The sequence below is a fragment of the Electrophorus electricus genome, chromosome 2, assembly GCF_013358815.1.
Source record: "Electrophorus electricus isolate fEleEle1 chromosome 2, fEleEle1.pri, whole genome shotgun sequence".
NCBI classification, from domain to species: Eukaryota; Metazoa; Chordata; class Actinopteri; order Gymnotiformes; family Gymnotidae; genus Electrophorus; species Electrophorus electricus.
Window position 1 is genome coordinate 11,914,479 of NC_049536.1, and position 19,916 is coordinate 11,934,394.

At 39.5% G+C, this 19,916-nt stretch overlaps 1 long non-coding RNA gene across 2 annotated transcripts in view; it reads right to left on the reverse strand.

The window, feature by feature from the left end:
• Positions 1–1,816: 1,816 nt before the first annotated feature.
• LOC113573671 overlaps positions 1,817–19,916 on the reverse strand; it is a 55,646-nt gene continuing 37,546 nt past the window's right edge. The window contains exons 2-4 of one of the 2 annotated variants that reach the window (XR_003410227.2): positions 14,498–14,639; positions 12,528–12,685; positions 10,594–11,109 (exon numbers count right to left, since the gene is read on the reverse strand). This is a non-coding gene — a long non-coding RNA (uncharacterized LOC113573671). Of the gene's footprint in view, positions 1,933–10,593; positions 11,110–12,527; positions 12,686–14,497; positions 14,640–19,916 lie in introns of those variants that run through there. The other variant, XR_003410228.2, reaches the window with a different exon arrangement.

Below are 19,916 nucleotides of genomic sequence, written 5' to 3' on the forward strand. Positions count from 1 at the left end.
TTTTTTTTTTTTCTCTAAACATGTATCAGTACATTGGGAACATTGGGAATGTACATGTATCAGTACATTGGGAACATTGGGAATGTACATGTATCAGTACATTGGGAACATTGGGAATGTACATGTATCAGTACATTGGGAACATTGGGAATGTACATGTATCAGTACATTGGGAAGTGCCAGGTGGTTACAACACTGTCCCATATAAAGAATTTTTATTTCTTCAATTGATGGCATCACATAAAAATGCAGTTCAGTCTGACCAGTTATATGATGATATTTGGCAGGAGTATCAAGGACATAATGGTACTTTACACTGACTTAAAATAGCATTACAATCACGATGATGATTATAATGATGACAATGATAATAATGAGACCGTGATGATCATACATCGCACTACAATACTTTTCATTGAAAGATAAATAGTGAAAGTGAAAGGTGTGGGTCAACTTGGTGGAATTTATTACTGGGCTCTGGCAAATATCAAAAAAGCAAACTTTCATAGCCCTAAAATGTGTGTCTGCAGAATATATGGCTATATTTTTGGAAGACATTTTCAAGTGTGCTTTAGCAAGGATTGGCTTAACCTAGTCAATGCTGACATTTATCAGCGTGGTGCAGCTACTGTGAGAGTCCTAGACACCGACAGGAATTCTGAGCTAAACAAGAGCCAGGATAGAACTCACACTAATGAATCTGCATAATGATTAATCAGTGAAACACCTCTGTAGGGATTGTAAAAACAAACGTGTTCCCAGCCATAGTATCTCCCAGATCATACTCCACTATCTCTGTATTGAAAAACAATCCCTCAACGTCTCTGTTAGAAGAAGTGAAAAACAAATCTGCTGTTTGAGTGATTTCTAATCAGTGTTATTTTTCTTCACTCATCAGTGAACACTTTAGAATCCTTTATTAAAACATGTTAGAACAACTTAGGTGCACAGTTAGTCTGTTGCCCATACGTTACGCTGCATGGTTCAGGTACACTACCCTCTAGTCCCTCATCCTCAGTGGTCAGGAATAGAGGCTGTTGGTTGAACATTTTTGGATGGGCCACTCTCAAACCAGCTGTGACAACGAGGGGTAAGTAAAAATCACTCCTCACTGCTGAGCCTGATTATCCTGCACCAGCGCAACACCCACAGCCATGCCACTACCTGGAAGACCTGTGTAAAAAAAATAAAAAATGGCCCAAGTGATGGGGCATGGGTCAGTCATCTGAAGAATAAATGGTTACAACTATCCCATTGAAATAGCTATAGAGCCACCAACTTGTCAGACAGAGAGGACAGAGAGAGGACAGAAAGAGTGAGCAAGGCAGAGACAGAAACAGATACACATCATTGGTCTTGGTGTCATTGATGCCATTAGAGGTTCAGAGCCCATCAGCTCCTGCCCAGCCCAGCTAGGCTGCCCACCCTGCTCTGGGCTTGTCCCATTTTGCTCGCCCTACTGTGACCAATCGCCCTGGCTGGACACATAGCGGATGTAATTGGCAGAATCTATAACAGCTCTGCTTGCTGTCACACTCTCACACTCCATCACATTCTGAGCGCCTCGCACTCCATAGCATGATGGAGGAGTTTGCCTGCTCATCAGTCACTCAGCGCCATACTACTTATAATGGATTACACACATGCACCCATGCACCTTCACGCAAGCACGCAAGCACGCAAGCGCATACACACACACACACACACACACACACACACACACACACACACACACACACACACAGACCCGAACCAGTTTTCAAGATATTGTTTATAATATGTTTATTAGATAGCATAGAAATACAGAGTTGGCATATCCAATTAATGAATTTGTTAAAAAGAAGCAGCATCATCTCTGAGGATATACTGTAGCTTAGCTGATGGTCCTCTCTTCTGCTAATGATTTAAGATCTGATCTGTGAAGGATTAAGTCTGGAGAGAAAGGTAGAAGATACATTGATTTACTTCCAGAGAATTCCTGGAAAATGTCACCCTTTATAAGACAAACATCTATTGAAAATATCCCAAATCCCACAAAAAAGACATATGTAGTGCAATGGCTTCAAAATAATTAATCTATCAGACCTATTATTGCCATAAAGCATCACTATGACACTAAAAGCATAAAATTAGAGGCCCTTTGGAAACTCACATAATCTACATTCAGTTATTATAGTTAATTAATTAGAGTTGTCTGTTATCATTTCTGTTATCATCAGAAGAAATTGCCAACACTACTGCACAGCTAATTTGAAGAAGCATACAGCAAAGACACTCGATGGCAGCAGTGAGCAGAAACATGCTGTGAATTTGCAAAAAGAGCATCAGTGCAACATTCCTTTTGCCATTCAAAGCCCTCCCTCCCCCATTGATCTCTCTTTGTATGGCATTGACCTTGAAAAATGTCATGCTCATTGCCTGTCTGCTCTCCTCTCTCCTACAGGAGCATTCTTTCTCCTCCCCATACCCCCCCCCCCCCCCCAACCTGTCAAACCACAGTAAGCAGGAGGAATAACCAGGCTGGGGAGCCATCTTGCTTGTATGTATGTGCTGTGAGTGTGTGTATTTGTGTGTGTGTGTGTGTGTGTGTGTATGAGTTATTCTTTAATATCACGTGCAAAGTAGTGAACCACAGAGGCACAAATAACATTGGCTGAAAGAGGAATGCAGAGAAATAGCTTTTTAAAGAGTATAGCAAACAGGGTGGATGCTCAGAATCACTCTTGGCAGCATGTTACAAGGATGCCAAAGTTATTTCTTGGCCCCTTGACAAGGCCACACATTACAACGCACATATCATATTGCCATGAGAAAGAACACACTGCTGGATCTTCTAGATACCTTTAGCACAAATACCTTAAACAAATATGATCTCTATGTCGTTCCGATTCCATAAAGCTGTTTTGCACACCAAGCAGTGCTGAATAGTAAGATGCAAAATTATGCTACAAATCTTTTAGAATTGACACTTTGAAGACATTCAGAAAGCATACATTTTAAGGATGTTACTACACCCTAACTGCTTTACTGGGTCACAGCCCCTCAACTTGACTTCCTCAGCCTGCAACACACCTGATTGAGAAAGTGTCTCCATGCATAAAATGATAATAGAAACCCTCACAATCTCAGTTTCAGTGGTTAAACTAGCAAAATAGGCAACCCATTTATCTGTGTTGTGTAGCTTCTATGCATCCTCATTTAGCAGACCAAAGCTAACAACAGTGCCATATAATTAGAGAAGCACAGTGCTTCTGGAGAGCAAATCCCACTGAGAGCCTTACGCAATCCATGCAGGATTAAAACATCATAATGGCATTTTAGAAATGTAATGATGTCCTTTTGCCCCTTTGAGGGTGTGAGCCTACCTCAATACAACAAGCTACAACAATATGAAGCTTTATTCTTCCTCTGCTGACACATCACTAGAGAGTGGCCTTGTCAGAAAGCAATTTTATTTGTTATGATCAATTATTACAGTGCTTTGTTTATTTATTTAATTATTTATTTTTGTTTGTTTATTCTGAAAAATAATTCCATTAAGACAATTAACTAACTTGGTGGACAAATGGATATTCACTTATAGTAAAAGGAAAATAAGTTAGCATACTTTTTAAAGTAAAAGGTAAGAAGTGTTTATGTATAACAACAAATAATATATTAATTTATATTGACATACAAGTGTGGTATTAAACACAAGTGTCAACCAATCTTAAAATTGTAATCTGTTCCATAATTTGGGTGCTGCCACTGAAAAAACTTGATTGCCTTCTCAACTGAAAGCAGTGAATAGGTCAAAGAAATGGATTAGAAGACCTTAAAACTCTAGAAGTGTAATTCCAAAGTAGGTCAAAAATATACCTTGGAGCCATGCTGTGAAGAGATTTAAATACAAACAATAAAACCTTAAACAGTATTCTGTACCTAACTTGTAACCAGTCTTTTTTTGGCACCAGTCATAAGCCTAGCTACAGTTAATGGTATGTCATTAGTTACCCTAATAAAAGTGTAATAAGTTACCTTAATATGTTACCTTGATAACTTACCTTAATCTTAAGAATCTGTACTGTGATGTGTTCTAAAACTGAACTAAACCTTTTTTTCCTAAAAATGAGGAAAGCTGAACAAAGATTACTTTTTTATGAAAAGACATTGGTCTAAAACTATTGAGGCTGAACAATTGCCTGTTTGAAATAATCATTTAATAGGCAGATGTTTATTATGGATAAAATAATAGCACCCACAGTATGCAACACGTCTTTAAGAAAAGGCATAGGAACTACACCTAAGTAACTAAGTAAAAAAAATCAAAGAGTCTCAGGATTTGCTTCCAGAATGGCAGTAACAACAGGCTTCATAACAGTTGTAATTGTGTTCAAAAAACTGTGAAGGTGTAGAATTTCCTAAATGATGTCACAGAGTTTGCTCTAGCTTTCTTTACAGATTGCTGATATGCAGCCAAATATTCTTTAAATTTCTGGTAATACATTTCCAAATTATCCTTCCATTTATGTTCCAGGAAGGCAGGCAGACTCATTAAGCCATCGCTGAGGTCTAACTTTGGGTCTTTTGACAATGAGGAGGCAACATAGTTCAAAATGTCAGTGCAAATAGATTTAAAGAAATCAGCTCATCTATGACATTGCGGAAGGTTCTCAATTGTCCAAAACAGAGGAACTTTGAAGGCTTTGAACTGACTAGCAATATCTGGCTTATTGGTGCATGAAAAGCAAAGAGGCTGACTAGGTTTTCAAGATAGGCATGAGATAATGACATTGAAGAAAACAGGATGACGATGGGACAGGCAATCATTTGCTATTCCCACATCACAGACCGAAAGGCCGGTAACGCTATATAATACAGCATATGGTTTACAGTGTAACTTCCTATTATTTACTGTGTTATTTCTCAGAACTTGTGTAACTTACCTTTATAAATTAGAACACTATAAAATACTTACTGTGACGTTCGGAGGCTTAAGCAGGATGTGGGGACGAGGCACATTGAAACAGACATTTATTCATACACTTAACACTTAGACGTAGGACGCGGGCTATGGTTTCAAACACTGATAACATCCACGATAAGACAAGAGACTTTTATACATGCGCGACAATGACACACAACAAGGATCAGGTGTGAAATACGAGAGTGCGTGGCAAAACAGATGAACACACATAGACGTTTTTGGTGGGGGTGGGGGGTGTAACGTAACATGGCAACCCCACCCCACCCCAACGGCACAACAACTTATCGGGCTGCGGCCCTGAGACCAATGCCAAATGGCGAGGCAAGAGGACCGGTCTACCTGCCATGGGCCAGCACGGGCAGGACAGCGGGGGGAAGGACAGGGACCAGGACGATGACAGACACAAGGACGCACACACTAACAGGGACGGGCCCAGACACAAAGGGGGACGAAGCAATTGGTACATTCAACGTAATCGGGAGAAACACGGTGATGGGGACAGGCACATGAACAGCACCACACATATTAAACAGTCCAGAGAAGGGGAAAGGAACCCCAACCAGTCCTCCAGTCATCGGCTGGGTCAGAGACCGACCTGCCTGGGGGGGATTGTCCTTCACTGGCTTGGGTAGCAGCAGCTGTCCTGGTTTTGGTGCATGCACGTTGGGAAATGCACCAGCTGTGTTGCCGGGTTCCGATGTAGGCACTGGTGATGCTGCCTTTTTGCCTCCACGAGGCTTAGGCTAGGCGCATGCACTCTGAGGCTCTTCGCCTTAGCTGGAGGAGTGTCCTCCTCTGACGACGATGCCTCCCTGCTAGCTACCTGGGGCAGCTTGCTTGCTCTGGGGCGGTGTGCTGTGGGCAGAGCCTTAGGTGGAGCCTTAGGTGCTGGGAGCCTTTAGTGTTGCTAAATCCCTATGAGGGTCCTCTTCCACCTCCATTGGAGTGTCCTCCTCACGATCGGACCCCATGTCTGACCACAGACTGATGTCGCTACATTCCCCTTTCTCTCCATAATCAGCATAGCCCACATAATCTTCCAGTCAGGGGTCGTAGGACCCAGCGGAGTCCACATCCGAGTGCCGGTTCTCATAGTCTGGCTGGTCTCTGTAGGAGAGCAGAGTCCGACACCAGACCATATACAGGGCCCCCCCAAAATCATTCAGCGGGTTCCTCCCTTCTTGTGGATTCCTGGAGCGAGGCCAGTATGAGGGAAGGTCTCTCTGTGGGATAGTAGTTACGTACGACTCCCCTTCTTCGGCACCTGGACCATGCTCACCTGGACCTGCACCTGGAGTCAGGAGGGTGCCCAAGAACATGGGGGGGGGGGGGGGCTTCGCTGCATGGGCTGTGGGAGGGTGTTGACTTCCCTTCTTTCCCTTCTTCTTTTTGCTTTTCCCTTGGTCGGTCGGTGCTTCTATTACGTTTGGAGGCTTAAGCAGGATGCAGGGATGAGGCACGTTGAAACAGACATTTATTCATAACCTTAACACTTAACACTTAGATGTAGTACGCAGGCTATGGTTTCAAACAACTTTTATACACGCGCGACAATGACAAACAACAAGGATCAGGTGTGAAACATGAAAGGGCGTGGCAATACATATCATATGAACGTACACATTGAAGATGTTTGGGGGGGAGGGGCTGTACCGTGACAATTACTGCTTCCTGCTGGTACATAATGTAAGAACATCACAATAAAAGAAGACAAAGAACAAGACAGTAACAATCCTGAACTTTCTGACATCTTCCGCATAATGTCCAGCAAACTTTTATGGAACATTCTTGTATGAAGTGCAATAAAAATAAATACTTTTGCCCTTTCCTCATGGCAGTTGTAACAATCATTTTTTAGGCATGCGAAAGGGATGTATTATGCTTATGTCTTCTACTTTGTTGTATGATTTTTAATAAGTACTTGTTGCTCTATACTTTTATTATTTATTTGCGCCAGCATGCCTGTATGTGCAGTACTGAAGCGGGTCATAATGGGCTGGCTGAAGCAGAAAGAAAACCAATTATAGCTAGTGGGTGGAACTGGAGATGACTACTATTGGGACAAAACTGTGGTAAAAATAAATAAATAAAGAAGACACTATCCAAAATAAACAATAAGACTAAGTCAGGGGTGTTTGTTGGTGTAAGATCCAGTGGAAGAATACTGTGTAAGTGAATTCCTCTATTTCAAACATATGAACTTGCTGAGAAGAGGATAACCAGATGGTTGGAATGTGTTGCAGATATGCAGAATTTGCTGTGAAAGCCAAGGTGGACGTAATGAGGAGCAGGCTACACCAAAATCGACGCACTGTAAATCTCCTGAGACAACTGCACCTGCATATATATATATATATATATATATATATATATATATATATATATATATATATATATATATATACACACACACCCACACACAGCCAAATAAAAAAAAAAACTTTGCTAACTGTAAACTTGCTAAATTGCTAACCAGAAGCCTATGATTAGAAGTAGTTGAGACTACCTTCCCAAAACAACCATAAGAACTGGCTAACTGAGAAAGTGGAAAATCTACTCACAAAAACTCTCTGGGCACAGCACTCAGTGTGTAGAATTGATAGTGATGGCTTGTGCTAAGCTTGAGACATAGAATCTAAACAAGTAAATAAAATAGTTCGAGGGAGACATGAGTTTACTAATCCAGTTCCTAAATTTTATTTAATCAAATTATCTGAGTTATCATGGATTAAGTTGGTCAGGAACAGAGAACAATGGAAACCTGGGCAAACAAACACTCTTTGAGAACCACAGCAGGTAGTCATGCTTGAGTTCACTAAACCAGGAAGAGGCATATTTCAAACACTAAGCTAAGAGTTTATATGAGAGGGGATGAGAAGTCATAATAAAGATTGACGGAATCAGAAACAGAATTCGAAAGAATAAGAACAAAACTTTAGGAGCATACACTGAGCTGCCTTAGTGTGTTTTTTGAACAAACAGATAATGTGGCTGTGTCTTCTATTCTCTGGCCTGCTGAAGAGGTGTGATGCATGGACATGGCTCTCTGGGACATCTATACTATACACCTCTGGAGCTGGGCAACCCTCGTGCTGAACTCAGCTAAGGCTGCTGGCTCTGCAAGCTCTGCTCTCCGAATACATGCATATTCAAGATAATCTCAAAGCCTGCACCAGCTCTCCAGTTCCCCTACTGTGGGCCCACCCCCTCCTCTCTCCTCTCTTCTACAAGCCTCAGAGACGTCTGTACTCTGCAGTCCTTCACACCACCTACTTAAGTGTCCTCTCTGGAAGGAACAGCTGACCTTGACTCTGCACGAAGGCTGGGATTACAGCAAATCTTTTTCAAACATACATTCTGCTTCTCAAAATCCAATTTTAACACTTTTTAAAAATATATATATTTAGATTTTTTTGTAAAATGCCTTTTGAATTTTAAAAATACCCAAAATAAATAAACAAACAGTATTGTTATTAATATTATTGATAATAATAAAAAGAAGAAGAAAAAGAGAAGGGGGCCCTTTGGTCTCTCCCTCCCATTGTTATTTCCGGTTCTTAAGCTTGATATTGTGGTAACCAGGTTCTGCAGCCTTCCTGTCTCTTCACTCACCACTTACGAAAAGCACTCAGGAAGGACAGAAGCAGGAGAGTGTTTTCTGGTTGAGGTTTCCAACTATCATGTTCAATCATTTATAAATGCTTGTGATATGCCATTTAGGGTGGTTTCATTTTTTGCACCAACTTTAGATACCATATTTCACTGGAATGCAAAACTGTTAATAATGAAAGAAGACTGAAGAAACAGAGGTTTGCAGCCCCTATTTATATGTGTTTTAAAAAAAAAAACTATATTCACAAAAAGGTCTTGCACAGTTGTCTTTAATTTTACCCTACCGATTGGTTTTTATATGAGCTATTCATCCTTAATATTACCTATTCACCCTCAATATTAGCTCACTATTCTCACTATTACCTAATATTGGGTATTGTTATTATCACTCATTTTGATACACTGAATCAGACTGCATTGTTCAGATATTTTTTCTCAGCTGATTAAGCACAATTTTCAAATGACTTTACCTTCATTACTTTACTTTCTAGTGGAAGCTAAAGAAACAGCAAGGGAAAACAAAAGGAGTATATACACTGAATGGCCACTTTATTAGAGACACCTGCCTTTCATGATTGGAGCTTGCCTGTATGAAAATTAGACTCTTGACCCTGAAGTGAAGCATACAATCAGGTGAGCAAGTTTGCTGTGGATGAGTTTCAATGTGAATCCATATCACAATGGGAAAATCAAGAAATGTGAGTAACTTTAAACAAGGCATGGTCATCAGCGCTAGACTATCCTGGACCACTAATTCAAACATCATGCAATAGTGTCAAGACTTTACTCAGAATGGTTTGATTGTAGAAAAACATCCAGTGAAAGGGGATCCTGTGGGAGTAAATAACTCAGAGGAGGATGGCAAGAATCATTCTGACAAGTAGGCAATACACAGTCAATAAACTGTAGCCCAATAAAATACTGGTGCTCCAACTAACGTGTCTGAATGCACAACTCGCCAATCCATAGCACGGATGGGTTATAACAGCAGTTAACCAGTTAGAATGTCATTTCTGTCTAAAGGAAACAGAAAGGCAAGATTCCAGTTGGGAAAACAGTGCAAAAATTGGATCACTGAGCAATAGAAAAACAATGCCTGTTCAGATGAATCCAGAAAGGTGCAAGCTGCATAAATTGATGATCCCTTTCTAACAGATGTCAACAGTTCAAGCTGCTGGAGGTAGAGTAATGGTGTAGGGAATGTTTCCTTGGCACACCTGTGGATGGATGTTTGGATAATATGGTTTACCTAAGCATTGTTCCAACCAAGTTCATCCTTTCATGGCAGCTGTTTACCCTATGGCAGAAGGACACTTTCAGCAGGATAATGCACCATGCCAAAAGGGTCATATAATCATAGATTTTAGTTTATGAATATGACAGTGAGTTTCCTTGCTTTCCGGGCCTTCACAGTCCCAAATCTTAATCCTATAGGGCATCTCTGGGGGGAGGTCAAATGGGCTGTTTAGAGTTGCAAGTTAGTACCTTCATCTAATTTGTGGTAAATGCAAGAAGCTATCCTGTTCACAAGGGCCAAGATTTCTGCAGAACAATTTCAACACCTAGTGAAATGCCATGTGAATTGCAGTGGTTCAAAGGCCAAAGGAGGTCCAACATGGAACTAGATTGTTGTTTCTAATAAAGTGGCCATTCAGTATGTGTGTGTGTGTGTGTCTGTGTGTGTGTGTGTGTGTGTGTGTGTGTGTGTGTGTGTGTGTGTGTGTGTGTGTGTGCGTGTGTGTATGTGTGTGTGTGTGTGTGTTATATATCTACAGAGATGACAAATACTAATTGACTTCACAAATATTCTCCATTTAAAGTGAATAAAGCCAAGTGAACAAAGTGAATGAAGCCAAAATGTATGCATTTGAGAAAATCTGACATTCAATTTTTTTCCTGGAAAATAACTGGAAAAAACACAGAAGATTAAATGTAGGGGAACAGTTAAGTGGAAGGATGCAAAGGGAGACATTCTCTTCTTTCTTATTTTTTTGGAGTTTATATATGTACTTTCAATGCAACAAATGAATCACATTAACCGTTCATTTTCTCACATCATCACACAGAATTCTAATAAAAGCACATTTATGCAAATGTATAAGTTTCTGTTTCCAATAATACATAGTAATAATAGTGATACACTAAGCGTGCCTTGGATTGTACTGTTCTTCTGTAGAATTTCATTTTTTCAGATGTAGATATTCTTAACCTTATTGTATAAGTCCTCAATTCAAAATAGTTTGGCCAGCAGTTGTAAACTATCAGACATGTTGGATACATAATGATTAGTATTGCTGCAATGTCAAACAAACTGACAACAAGGGTAATTTCTCAAATATTAGCGCAAGCAATTACAAGTACTGTTAAATTTAGCTGAAAGCTGTAGCTCATGCACTATCAGGTGTCAAACACATTTAATTCACAGGCATGATGGGTGTGGGTGGAGCCAGTGGGACACTCCCTTCATTGCTGGTACGCCTCCCTGCTATTTGGGAAGTCACATGCTTCTGGTTTCGTGGTGAGGAAATACACTATAAAATGTGAAAGGATGTTTATTTTTTTTGGTAGTATGTGCGCAAAAAAATAAAATAAAATAAAATTAATTTACCTTTAAAATGTTTTTCTAATGAATAGTTAGAACAGCTCCTTTTATGCCATGTTTACTATTGTTGGTAAGCATCAAAACCCACTCTGAATTCAAATGAAAATTTGAAGTCTTAAACATACATAGTTTGCGAATTTCTTCATACTCATGCTCAAAATAATTTCGGAATTAGTGTTTAACATATAACTGTGACTACACTTTCAGTATATCCTATTATACTGCTGACTAGTATTGCTATCAACAAAATGCAACATTAAATGGAAATATGGTGACATTGACAAGAAATTGAGGAAAAACAAAATGAAATCAATCCAAGAAGGTATAAGGTCAATCGGAGGCAATAAGAATAACATTCTGCTTATTTTCTCACAGAAATAACTTAAGTTATACATTTTACTTTGAAATGCTTCTGAGAAAATAAAGAATTAGAAGAATTAGAAGGAGGGACTTGCATGCAAGGTGTCATGAACATTCCAAGTTCTTCTAATGATCTAACTATGGTCTGTTACTCTTGTCCTGGATTGCTTGAAGGCCTGCAGCACATTTAAAACATTTCACTGCTCCAACACACCTGATAATACTCCTCATTATGAGTTGCATCAGATTAATTTAAGCAGAATAATCACTAAACCGAGCTAGACTCCCAGGAACAGAGTTGGGTCCTTTAATCTAACTGATCAAATAAATTAGACTGTAATAAAAAAGGAAGTTTCTCTTTTACCATCAGTTGAAGAGGTGTATAACTACTCCACTTGCTTGTGTCCTAAATGGCCTTTCTCCATTGGTCAAAAAAAGTGTTCTGCACATCATTTTAAAAAATGGCATGCCAAATTTAGGCTTGAAGCCTGTGATTAGTTTATATAATGATGAGGGTTATCATGACTGACAGCACAATATTTCAGTAATGCTGACATCACCCTTTTTTTTATGGTTTATCTCACTGTGTGACAGACTGTTCAAAGCTTGGCTGATGCACAAGTGCTTCACAATAGCTAAGTGGGAAAAAAAAACACTGTCTGATGGCAAAGCAAGGTGTGAATATGAAAACAAATAAGTGTGCTGTTCTGTACACTTTTAACCGACACATTAAAAGAGTTTTCAGGATTGTTTCATATGCAGTTTACTTTTTTAGTAAGGATTAATATCTAATATCTTAAAAGGTGGCTTTGATCATTGAACCAATAAGCATTATTTTCTCTAGAACTGGTTTCTGCAGATAGTGAAAAGCATAGCTGTAACAAAAAAAAAAATCCTCAGTAGGGTTTCATACTCTTTCTGAATACATACATTAGTATAGGACAGTAAAAGTCCGCTAACACACCAATTTGGTCTTGTGTACTTTACCTAAAGAGCCATGTGATTGCTGCAGCGCAGAGAAACATGCAGCAACAGGCAGCCTGTGCAGGGCCATGGCCGTAGACAAGCCAAGCTCAGCAGGTCACTGGGGGAGGCTGTCAAAGAAAGGCCTTTGCTCTGGGGGTCTGCTGACAGCTATGGGATGCCTGTGGAGCATCAGAGAAATTCCGATTCACTGTGACAGGTCACTGGAAGTCACAGGAGATTAAATTAGTATCGTCATTTCAACCGAGGAGGGGAAATACTCTTTGCCCTTGATCCATGCTAGTGAAGCAGAGACTGGCCATTTTTCTGATTTTTATTCTGATGTTATATGCTACTTGAATGTGTTTGACCAGCGGAGCAAGAGGGACATGAAACAGTCAGATATGACTCTTTTCTAGAGTGGGGATGCCTATGCACACAGGCTAAGGATTTGACGGAATGAGCACAGGTCATGATCTGAAAGCAAACGAGATTCTCCCAGCTTGTCAGGATCTTTTAAATGCCTGCACTATATGATGACTTTATACAAATTAGGGGATCCTATATTTATATTACAGTTTTATTAATTACATAAAATTAAATGAAGATTTAAGCATTAAAAAATAATTTACAATAATGATAGGAATTTAGTGACTGCCCTTGATATGTACTGTATTGTACATATAAGTTATGAAGTGCGTGAGGCATTGTGGTTCAAACAGGAAGTTGCAATAGATCTCCAAATAGTACACAGAACATGGGAACCTTTGCAGACTTTTTGCAGGTTTTTATTCAGTCATGCATTCTCAGTGGTTAACCAGATAATTAAAAAAAGAACACCTTCAACAAATGGCACACGCACACAGTTCACTATCAGTTTGGGTCATTAGCCTGTTTTCAGGGATGAGCTACATGATCTCTTCAGGCTGTAAACATGCAGCTCTTCTATAGAGACATACATGCTGTGGCAGAAGTACCATGTCTTAAGCCATGCAGAATGCTGTCCATCAGTTTTACTGCACCCGTTTCCTCATCGAGCAGTGAGGAGGAGTGATGGGCAGTGGCCTCGGTTAGCCCTGACGGCAAGAAGGAAAACAACCCGGGCCTGGGAAAGCAGCCGACGCGCTCCGACTATGTTCAGAATCACAAACTTATACAGGCCTCATATTTATTTATAGTGGACAGATCGCCTATGCTGTGACCCAGTCCTTGTTTCTACCCAAAATGGGAGATCCTAGTATCACATTTTATAGGCTTTAAAAACTATTACAAGCATATTGCAGAATTTTTTTTTATTATTCCATATAATAAAGAGGCATAGTATTAGTGAAACTGGATGGAGGAAGGTGGTGCTGATGTTTTCAGAATACTCATGTGGGCGGTGACATATTATAGAGATTGGCTGGTTAACCTCTGGTGCTGCAGCGATTAAAGAGGTTGTTTCACACACCTACAGAGTTTGCAATCTATCAGACATACTGGAGTCCTTCATCATGGTTAACTACTATACATATAATTGCATATTAATCAAATAATTTAAAGAGGAAGCTGTACCCATATGTTTCCTCTGAGTTACAATATACTATACAGACCAGTAATTTTTAGAGTTAAATAGTCATTTGATTGCAACAACAACAAACAAGCAAATAAATGCTCCACTGGTTCTACAGGGATTGCCTTGTGTATTCTTATATATGTCCTATATTTTCATCTTGTTTCAACAAGGCTGACTACATAATCTGATCTAGTATATTCAATAATGCCTCCCATTTTTCAGCAATGTGCTGTACCTCATAACACAGTCTATCAGTGTCTGCACAGAGCATAATAATTTGCCATGTAAAAAAACATGATATGAGATTAGCTGAAGCAAATCTCACCTTTGTCATGTAACTGCAACCTCGAACTTTAAAATGCTTTGTGCAAGCTGTCAAGGGCTCTGGATATCCAACACTCCAAATAATGCTTTAGACAAGACGAACAGCAATACTCACAGACAGTGACTGCTGGTCTGCAGTAGAGGATGCAGGTTCGTTTACACAGTGCAGACCAGGTGAGAGAGAATATTTTGCTTCTGGGTCCACATGCCCTCTTCTTCCTCCGTCCACAGTACCCTATCGACCAGCTAGCCTTTTCCTGCCACACAAGAAGATATGACTGTACCAGTGGATAGCTTTGTTTTTCCCATACCAACCTGTGGCCCACTTATAAATCACACCTGACATATTTGGTGCACATTTTGCCTTCCATAACAGTCATAACGGAACAGCAAAAACTCACATTGAGTTATACAAGATAAAACAGTATGGCAGTAAGTTAAATGTAGAGATCTTCATAGAAGTGCTATTTTGAGACTCTTCCTTAACACCACATTAATCCCCATCACTGCTATTGCTCATAGTGTCTTAAATGTGTTTAAAAGTTTAAATGTGTGTATTTACTATACATCCACACTATAATCAAGATACACTGAGCCACTTAAGAACCATTAAAATGCAAAATAAAGTTTTATAAGTAATACTTTATAAGTAACATCTGAAATCTGTTATATATATATATATATATATATATATATATATATATATATATATATATATATATATATATATATATATATATATATATAATTCGTAAACATTTATACATATTTATTATAAATGTGTAGCAGTTCTAGAACACTCAAAAGCTCTGAATGATTTCAGGAAAAATCAGTTCAGTAGAAACCTACAGTTGCAGATGTGCCTGTGCTGTGTATAAATTTGAATTGCTCATTTATTTAATATATTTTATAGAAATGTAGATATTAATGTTAAAACTCTATATCTGATAATTAAATATTCAAAGAATCTTCCTGTTGAATCCACAGTCATCTGTGAGTGTAGTGGGGTAAGTTTTTTCCCTTATGCTGTCATGAAATTCTGCAGCAGTGTGAGGGCTAGATGAAGTGTCCAAAGGAGGTGAGCAAGTCAGCAGGTCAGTGACAGTCACGTCAGGGAGCTGTTCTTTACCAAAAGACTCACTGAGTCAGGTTGTCGCGCCAGTCCATGTGTCAGCATGAAGCATCCTTGAGTCAGGCAGACCATCATCCAAGGCATTCAAAACATTCCTGTCTGGAAATGACACCCTCATTGCCGGTCTGTTCTTGAATGCAGAGTTAGGCACAACTGTTGATTTTCTTCTCCAAGTCCATTCCTGAGACTCCTTCTACACTAATAGTCCCTCAGTCATTAGACTGGACTAGCAGGAAGTGGCATGATATTAGGTACTGTTAAACTACTTTCAGTGATCATATTGCACAATCTTTGATAATAAATGTGTGATATTTAATGTGTGATATTGTGATATTTAAATATTTCCCATTTCAATATAAAGATGATGTTCCTTATAATCAACAATCATCCTTTTTCATGCTCACCTTTACTACCTAGAAGAACTTGATCTCCACTGTCCACAGGCACACCCATAGGAATTTTGTTGTAAAAGTTTTGCTTTTTAGCTGATATATGTGCAGGTTTTATGCATTCTAATGGATCTTGAATGGCAATGTATATTCATCATAATTGAACATCTGATCATCCCAGATCATCCCAAAGCACAAATTCAAATATCATGTCAACAGATAGTCAAGGGGTCCTGCCAAATATCAGCTGAAATGGGGCATAATCAGTTGTGCATTGTGAAAGTATAGAAAACGTAAAAGTGTAATATGTGTGGCCATCTGTTCCGGGCTTTTGGTGGTTTTTGGACCAGGTTTCGCAAAGTCTGATTGAATCTTTCAGTGCTCCTGAGGTCCATTGAGTCATATAGGGCTGTGTGTAACCTTTCACCCTCAACATCTTGGAGAATCAGAATGCAATCAACATTAGCACCCTGATCTGAATACAGCCCCTCTGTGAAATCAAAATACAAAATAAGTTATGTCTTCTTTGCAATAGTTTTCCCTGTATCAGTTTGGTGAAAAAAAAGCTTGGTCAATCATGGTCTTCTTCAGACCAAGATCAGACCAAACATTTATGCAGATTAGTTCAAGTTGTAATGATGTGTGGAATGCTATCTTGCTTCTTCTTCAGGTTCAAAACACTTTCTAAAGATACACCTCCTACAGCATCATACTTCTTCACATCCTTCTCTAATACAAGTTAGAAGAACCAGTCATCTCATCAGGTGGATTTCTGTCTCTGTTGCGACTGTTGTCCAGTTTCATCATGTCTCCCTAATGGATCGCAGGAGCAACATACTCAAGATTCTTCTTTTTAGAGACAACCTCTTTAGAGATTTGATTCAGCCCAACACCCATTTTATCTGGTGTTTTGTCATAGTGTCAGGGGATATTTAGAATATCCATTGATTCATGTTCAAACCCTCCTTGAGAGTTTGCTTATGTTCAACAAAGTAAAGAACTTGGCTCAGGCATCTGCCAGCATGCAGCATTTCCATAAAGCTTGAATATGTAGTGGCTGAGATAACTGCATTGTCTGTGTTAGCTGTGTCTGGGAAGCAGAAAATCATGAGACCAGATGTAGGAGTGTCTTGACTTGCTATGTGATAAGCAAGCAGTGCTAATATGCAGAAGCTGGACATGACCCTATAACAACAGTACATCCTTCAGTGATAGCATTCAAAGGAGGCTCTGCCCCAGAGCTCAGACCTAAATAATGTATGTCAGTGGGTTGTTATTGATCCATGCTGCAAACAGATGACCTCTCAGCCAGAGATTGAACTTATTACATTCCACCCACTTGAGTGGTAAAATTTGTAGCCTGTTAGTGACTTTCTAGCAAAATCAATGCCTTCTCTTTGAGACACGTGAGAGTGCAGTTCAAAAACCACTGTTGGCTCCACAGATTCCAGGTCTAGTAAAATCTGGGTGTGCCAAGGTGATACTCCTTCCAAAGGACTGAAAGTCCCATTTCACTCTAGGCTTCAGTTTATAGAACTGAAGCCATGGGAGTAAAGACATTAGCTAGTTTCCAGTTGCATCTTAGTGTAACTGCCATGGTTAAAGAGGTTAATAACTTTCACTAAGCCTTCTCTCTGCATAATGGTGTCACATCCCCCCAACCAGCATGGTTCAAGACACAATGTATGCTTCATTGGGTTCAACTATAATTGTACTACCACAGAGAGATACTCTGACCATGCAACCACGCAACTTGTGACCATGCCCACTAAATGTTCATGCATTAAGTGTTAAATAATATTAATGCCCTGGATAAGATCATGGCTTTGCTGCTCAATAATGAGAGTGTGATAGAAAAACAGCATCATATATTATAACTGTCTTATGCTCACACTAGTCCCTCCTTCATGTGTGACCATCTAGTTTTCCTGCTGTTAGAGTGCAGTGCTGTTTGTAAGATAGCCTTCTGAGTCACTGGACAAGTTGAAACTCTGTGACCTTGAGCATTACAGTTAAAGCACCGCCGATTATTGTGACAGCAGGAGACAGTATCGTGGTTTGTATCTCTACCGACATGGCACAGTGTGCCTGGCCTGGTATGATCATCCTCTCTACAGCTGCACTGTGAAAAATGAGACTGCCACATCTATGCCAATATGTGCTGCAATAGCTTGATTGTATGATTCAGAGAATGGTATTCGTCTGCTCTCACTGCATTCCAGTCCTCTGGTGGCTTACACTTGAAAGTCAGAGCTGGTTGCTGGTTCAGGGTCAGGGCAATAACTGTCATTTCTCAAGTCCTTTCTTAAGTCATTCAGCCATATAAACAGCTTTTTAAAATCTAATCCAGAAATTAATTGTTGGATCTGCAGTGCTTTGCAGTGCTGTTTAAGAATATAATGATGGGTTTGGGACCATGAGTAAGGTCAGCTAATGGCATACTTTTCAAACCTTAACCACATGTGCATCAATACTTCAATACCTACTCAATTCTTCTTCATCTTGTGCCATTATTTCCTTTTTTCTCAGATTCACCCTCATGGATTATCATCTCCTTCTTTCTTAAATATACTCTCATGGATTACTCCCACTCCTGCACTGAGAACTACTCAGTTCCATTCCCTCTGAACACCGGTGATTCACTGATATCAGACTCAACAATTTCTAAATGTGTATGTGTCTGGTTTGATGTCAGTCATGCTAGCCCTTAGTTTACCCTGAATAGTATCACTAAGAAATCAATGCTTGAGGTGATGGACATTATTTTCTCCAGTACTGCTTCCTCTCTGCTAAACATGTCACTGATTAGATCAATGGGCTCACTGGGACTTAAAGAATCTTTAGTAAAGCTGAGTTATGGATTGAGCTTGTATTGGTATGGATTTAAAATGATCGTGCCTAGTAAAGCCACCAACACGCCATCTACCTGAATCCATCAACATCTGTTGTTGAAAGTGCTATAAATATTTGCACCTCAATCAATCTGTTCTGTCATATAATGTATTGCCTGGTATTTTTATTAAAGTCAGAGTCTAAGTCAACTTTATTTTTATTCCTTTTCACCACTGAAATGTTGAGTGTGGAAGGAAGTAGTTACTCCAGATTATGATACTACATTTGGCAGGAAATAGCAGCAAACAACTGTGCAAACAGGTCAACCATGATAATACAATAAATACCGGCAACAGTGCAACCAGTCAAAAAATACAATAAATATGCATTATAAACTGTACACAACACTATTATTAATCTATATAAATCTCTACACAGATTAAACAATCACTTTGCACAGGACAGAACAGTATACAGTATGGTAGGCAGTTAGTATCATGATGGGTGGATTGCTATTTTACATGTATTATACAGTGCATATTTATGAATTCTGATATATTTTAACAGCTCCAACATTGTCAGAGGAGCAGACAGTGTTTACTAATTAAAGTAAGCAAAGTTTATTCTCAAGGGTAAAGTAACTGAGTGCAAGAGGTAGAACATTTAGATACGAGAGCAGAACTGAGGTAGCAGTTCAATTTGAGTGTGCAAGTGTCTGTTTGGCAGATAAGGAGTTGACTGCCTGTGAGGGAGTCAAGCTGCCTGTGAGAAGAAACTGCTCCTAAGTCTAAAGGACTTGGCTCGTATGCTCTGTCCTGACTGGAACCTTGTAAACAGACCATTTGAGAGGTTAGAGAGATGCTTCCTGATGCCGCAGGTCTTTCTGATTCCCTACTCAGTGTAAATGGCATGAAAACTTGATTGAATTGAAGCATAAACTGAACACTATAAACAGCATTCTAATGTAAATGACTTTATTGTCCAAGTGAGATATAGCCAGGTGGAAGGCAGAGGTTATGGCATTCTTTAGGGAACCTCCTTGTCCACTTTACATGAGTTGCAGTAACATACATCACCTGGTCACTAGTTAGAGATGTGATCCTCACTGCTGCTTTGGTGTTGGATGCTTCACAACGGGCATAGAAGGTGACTGTATGTAAGGGAGGCATCGCTGGTGCCCA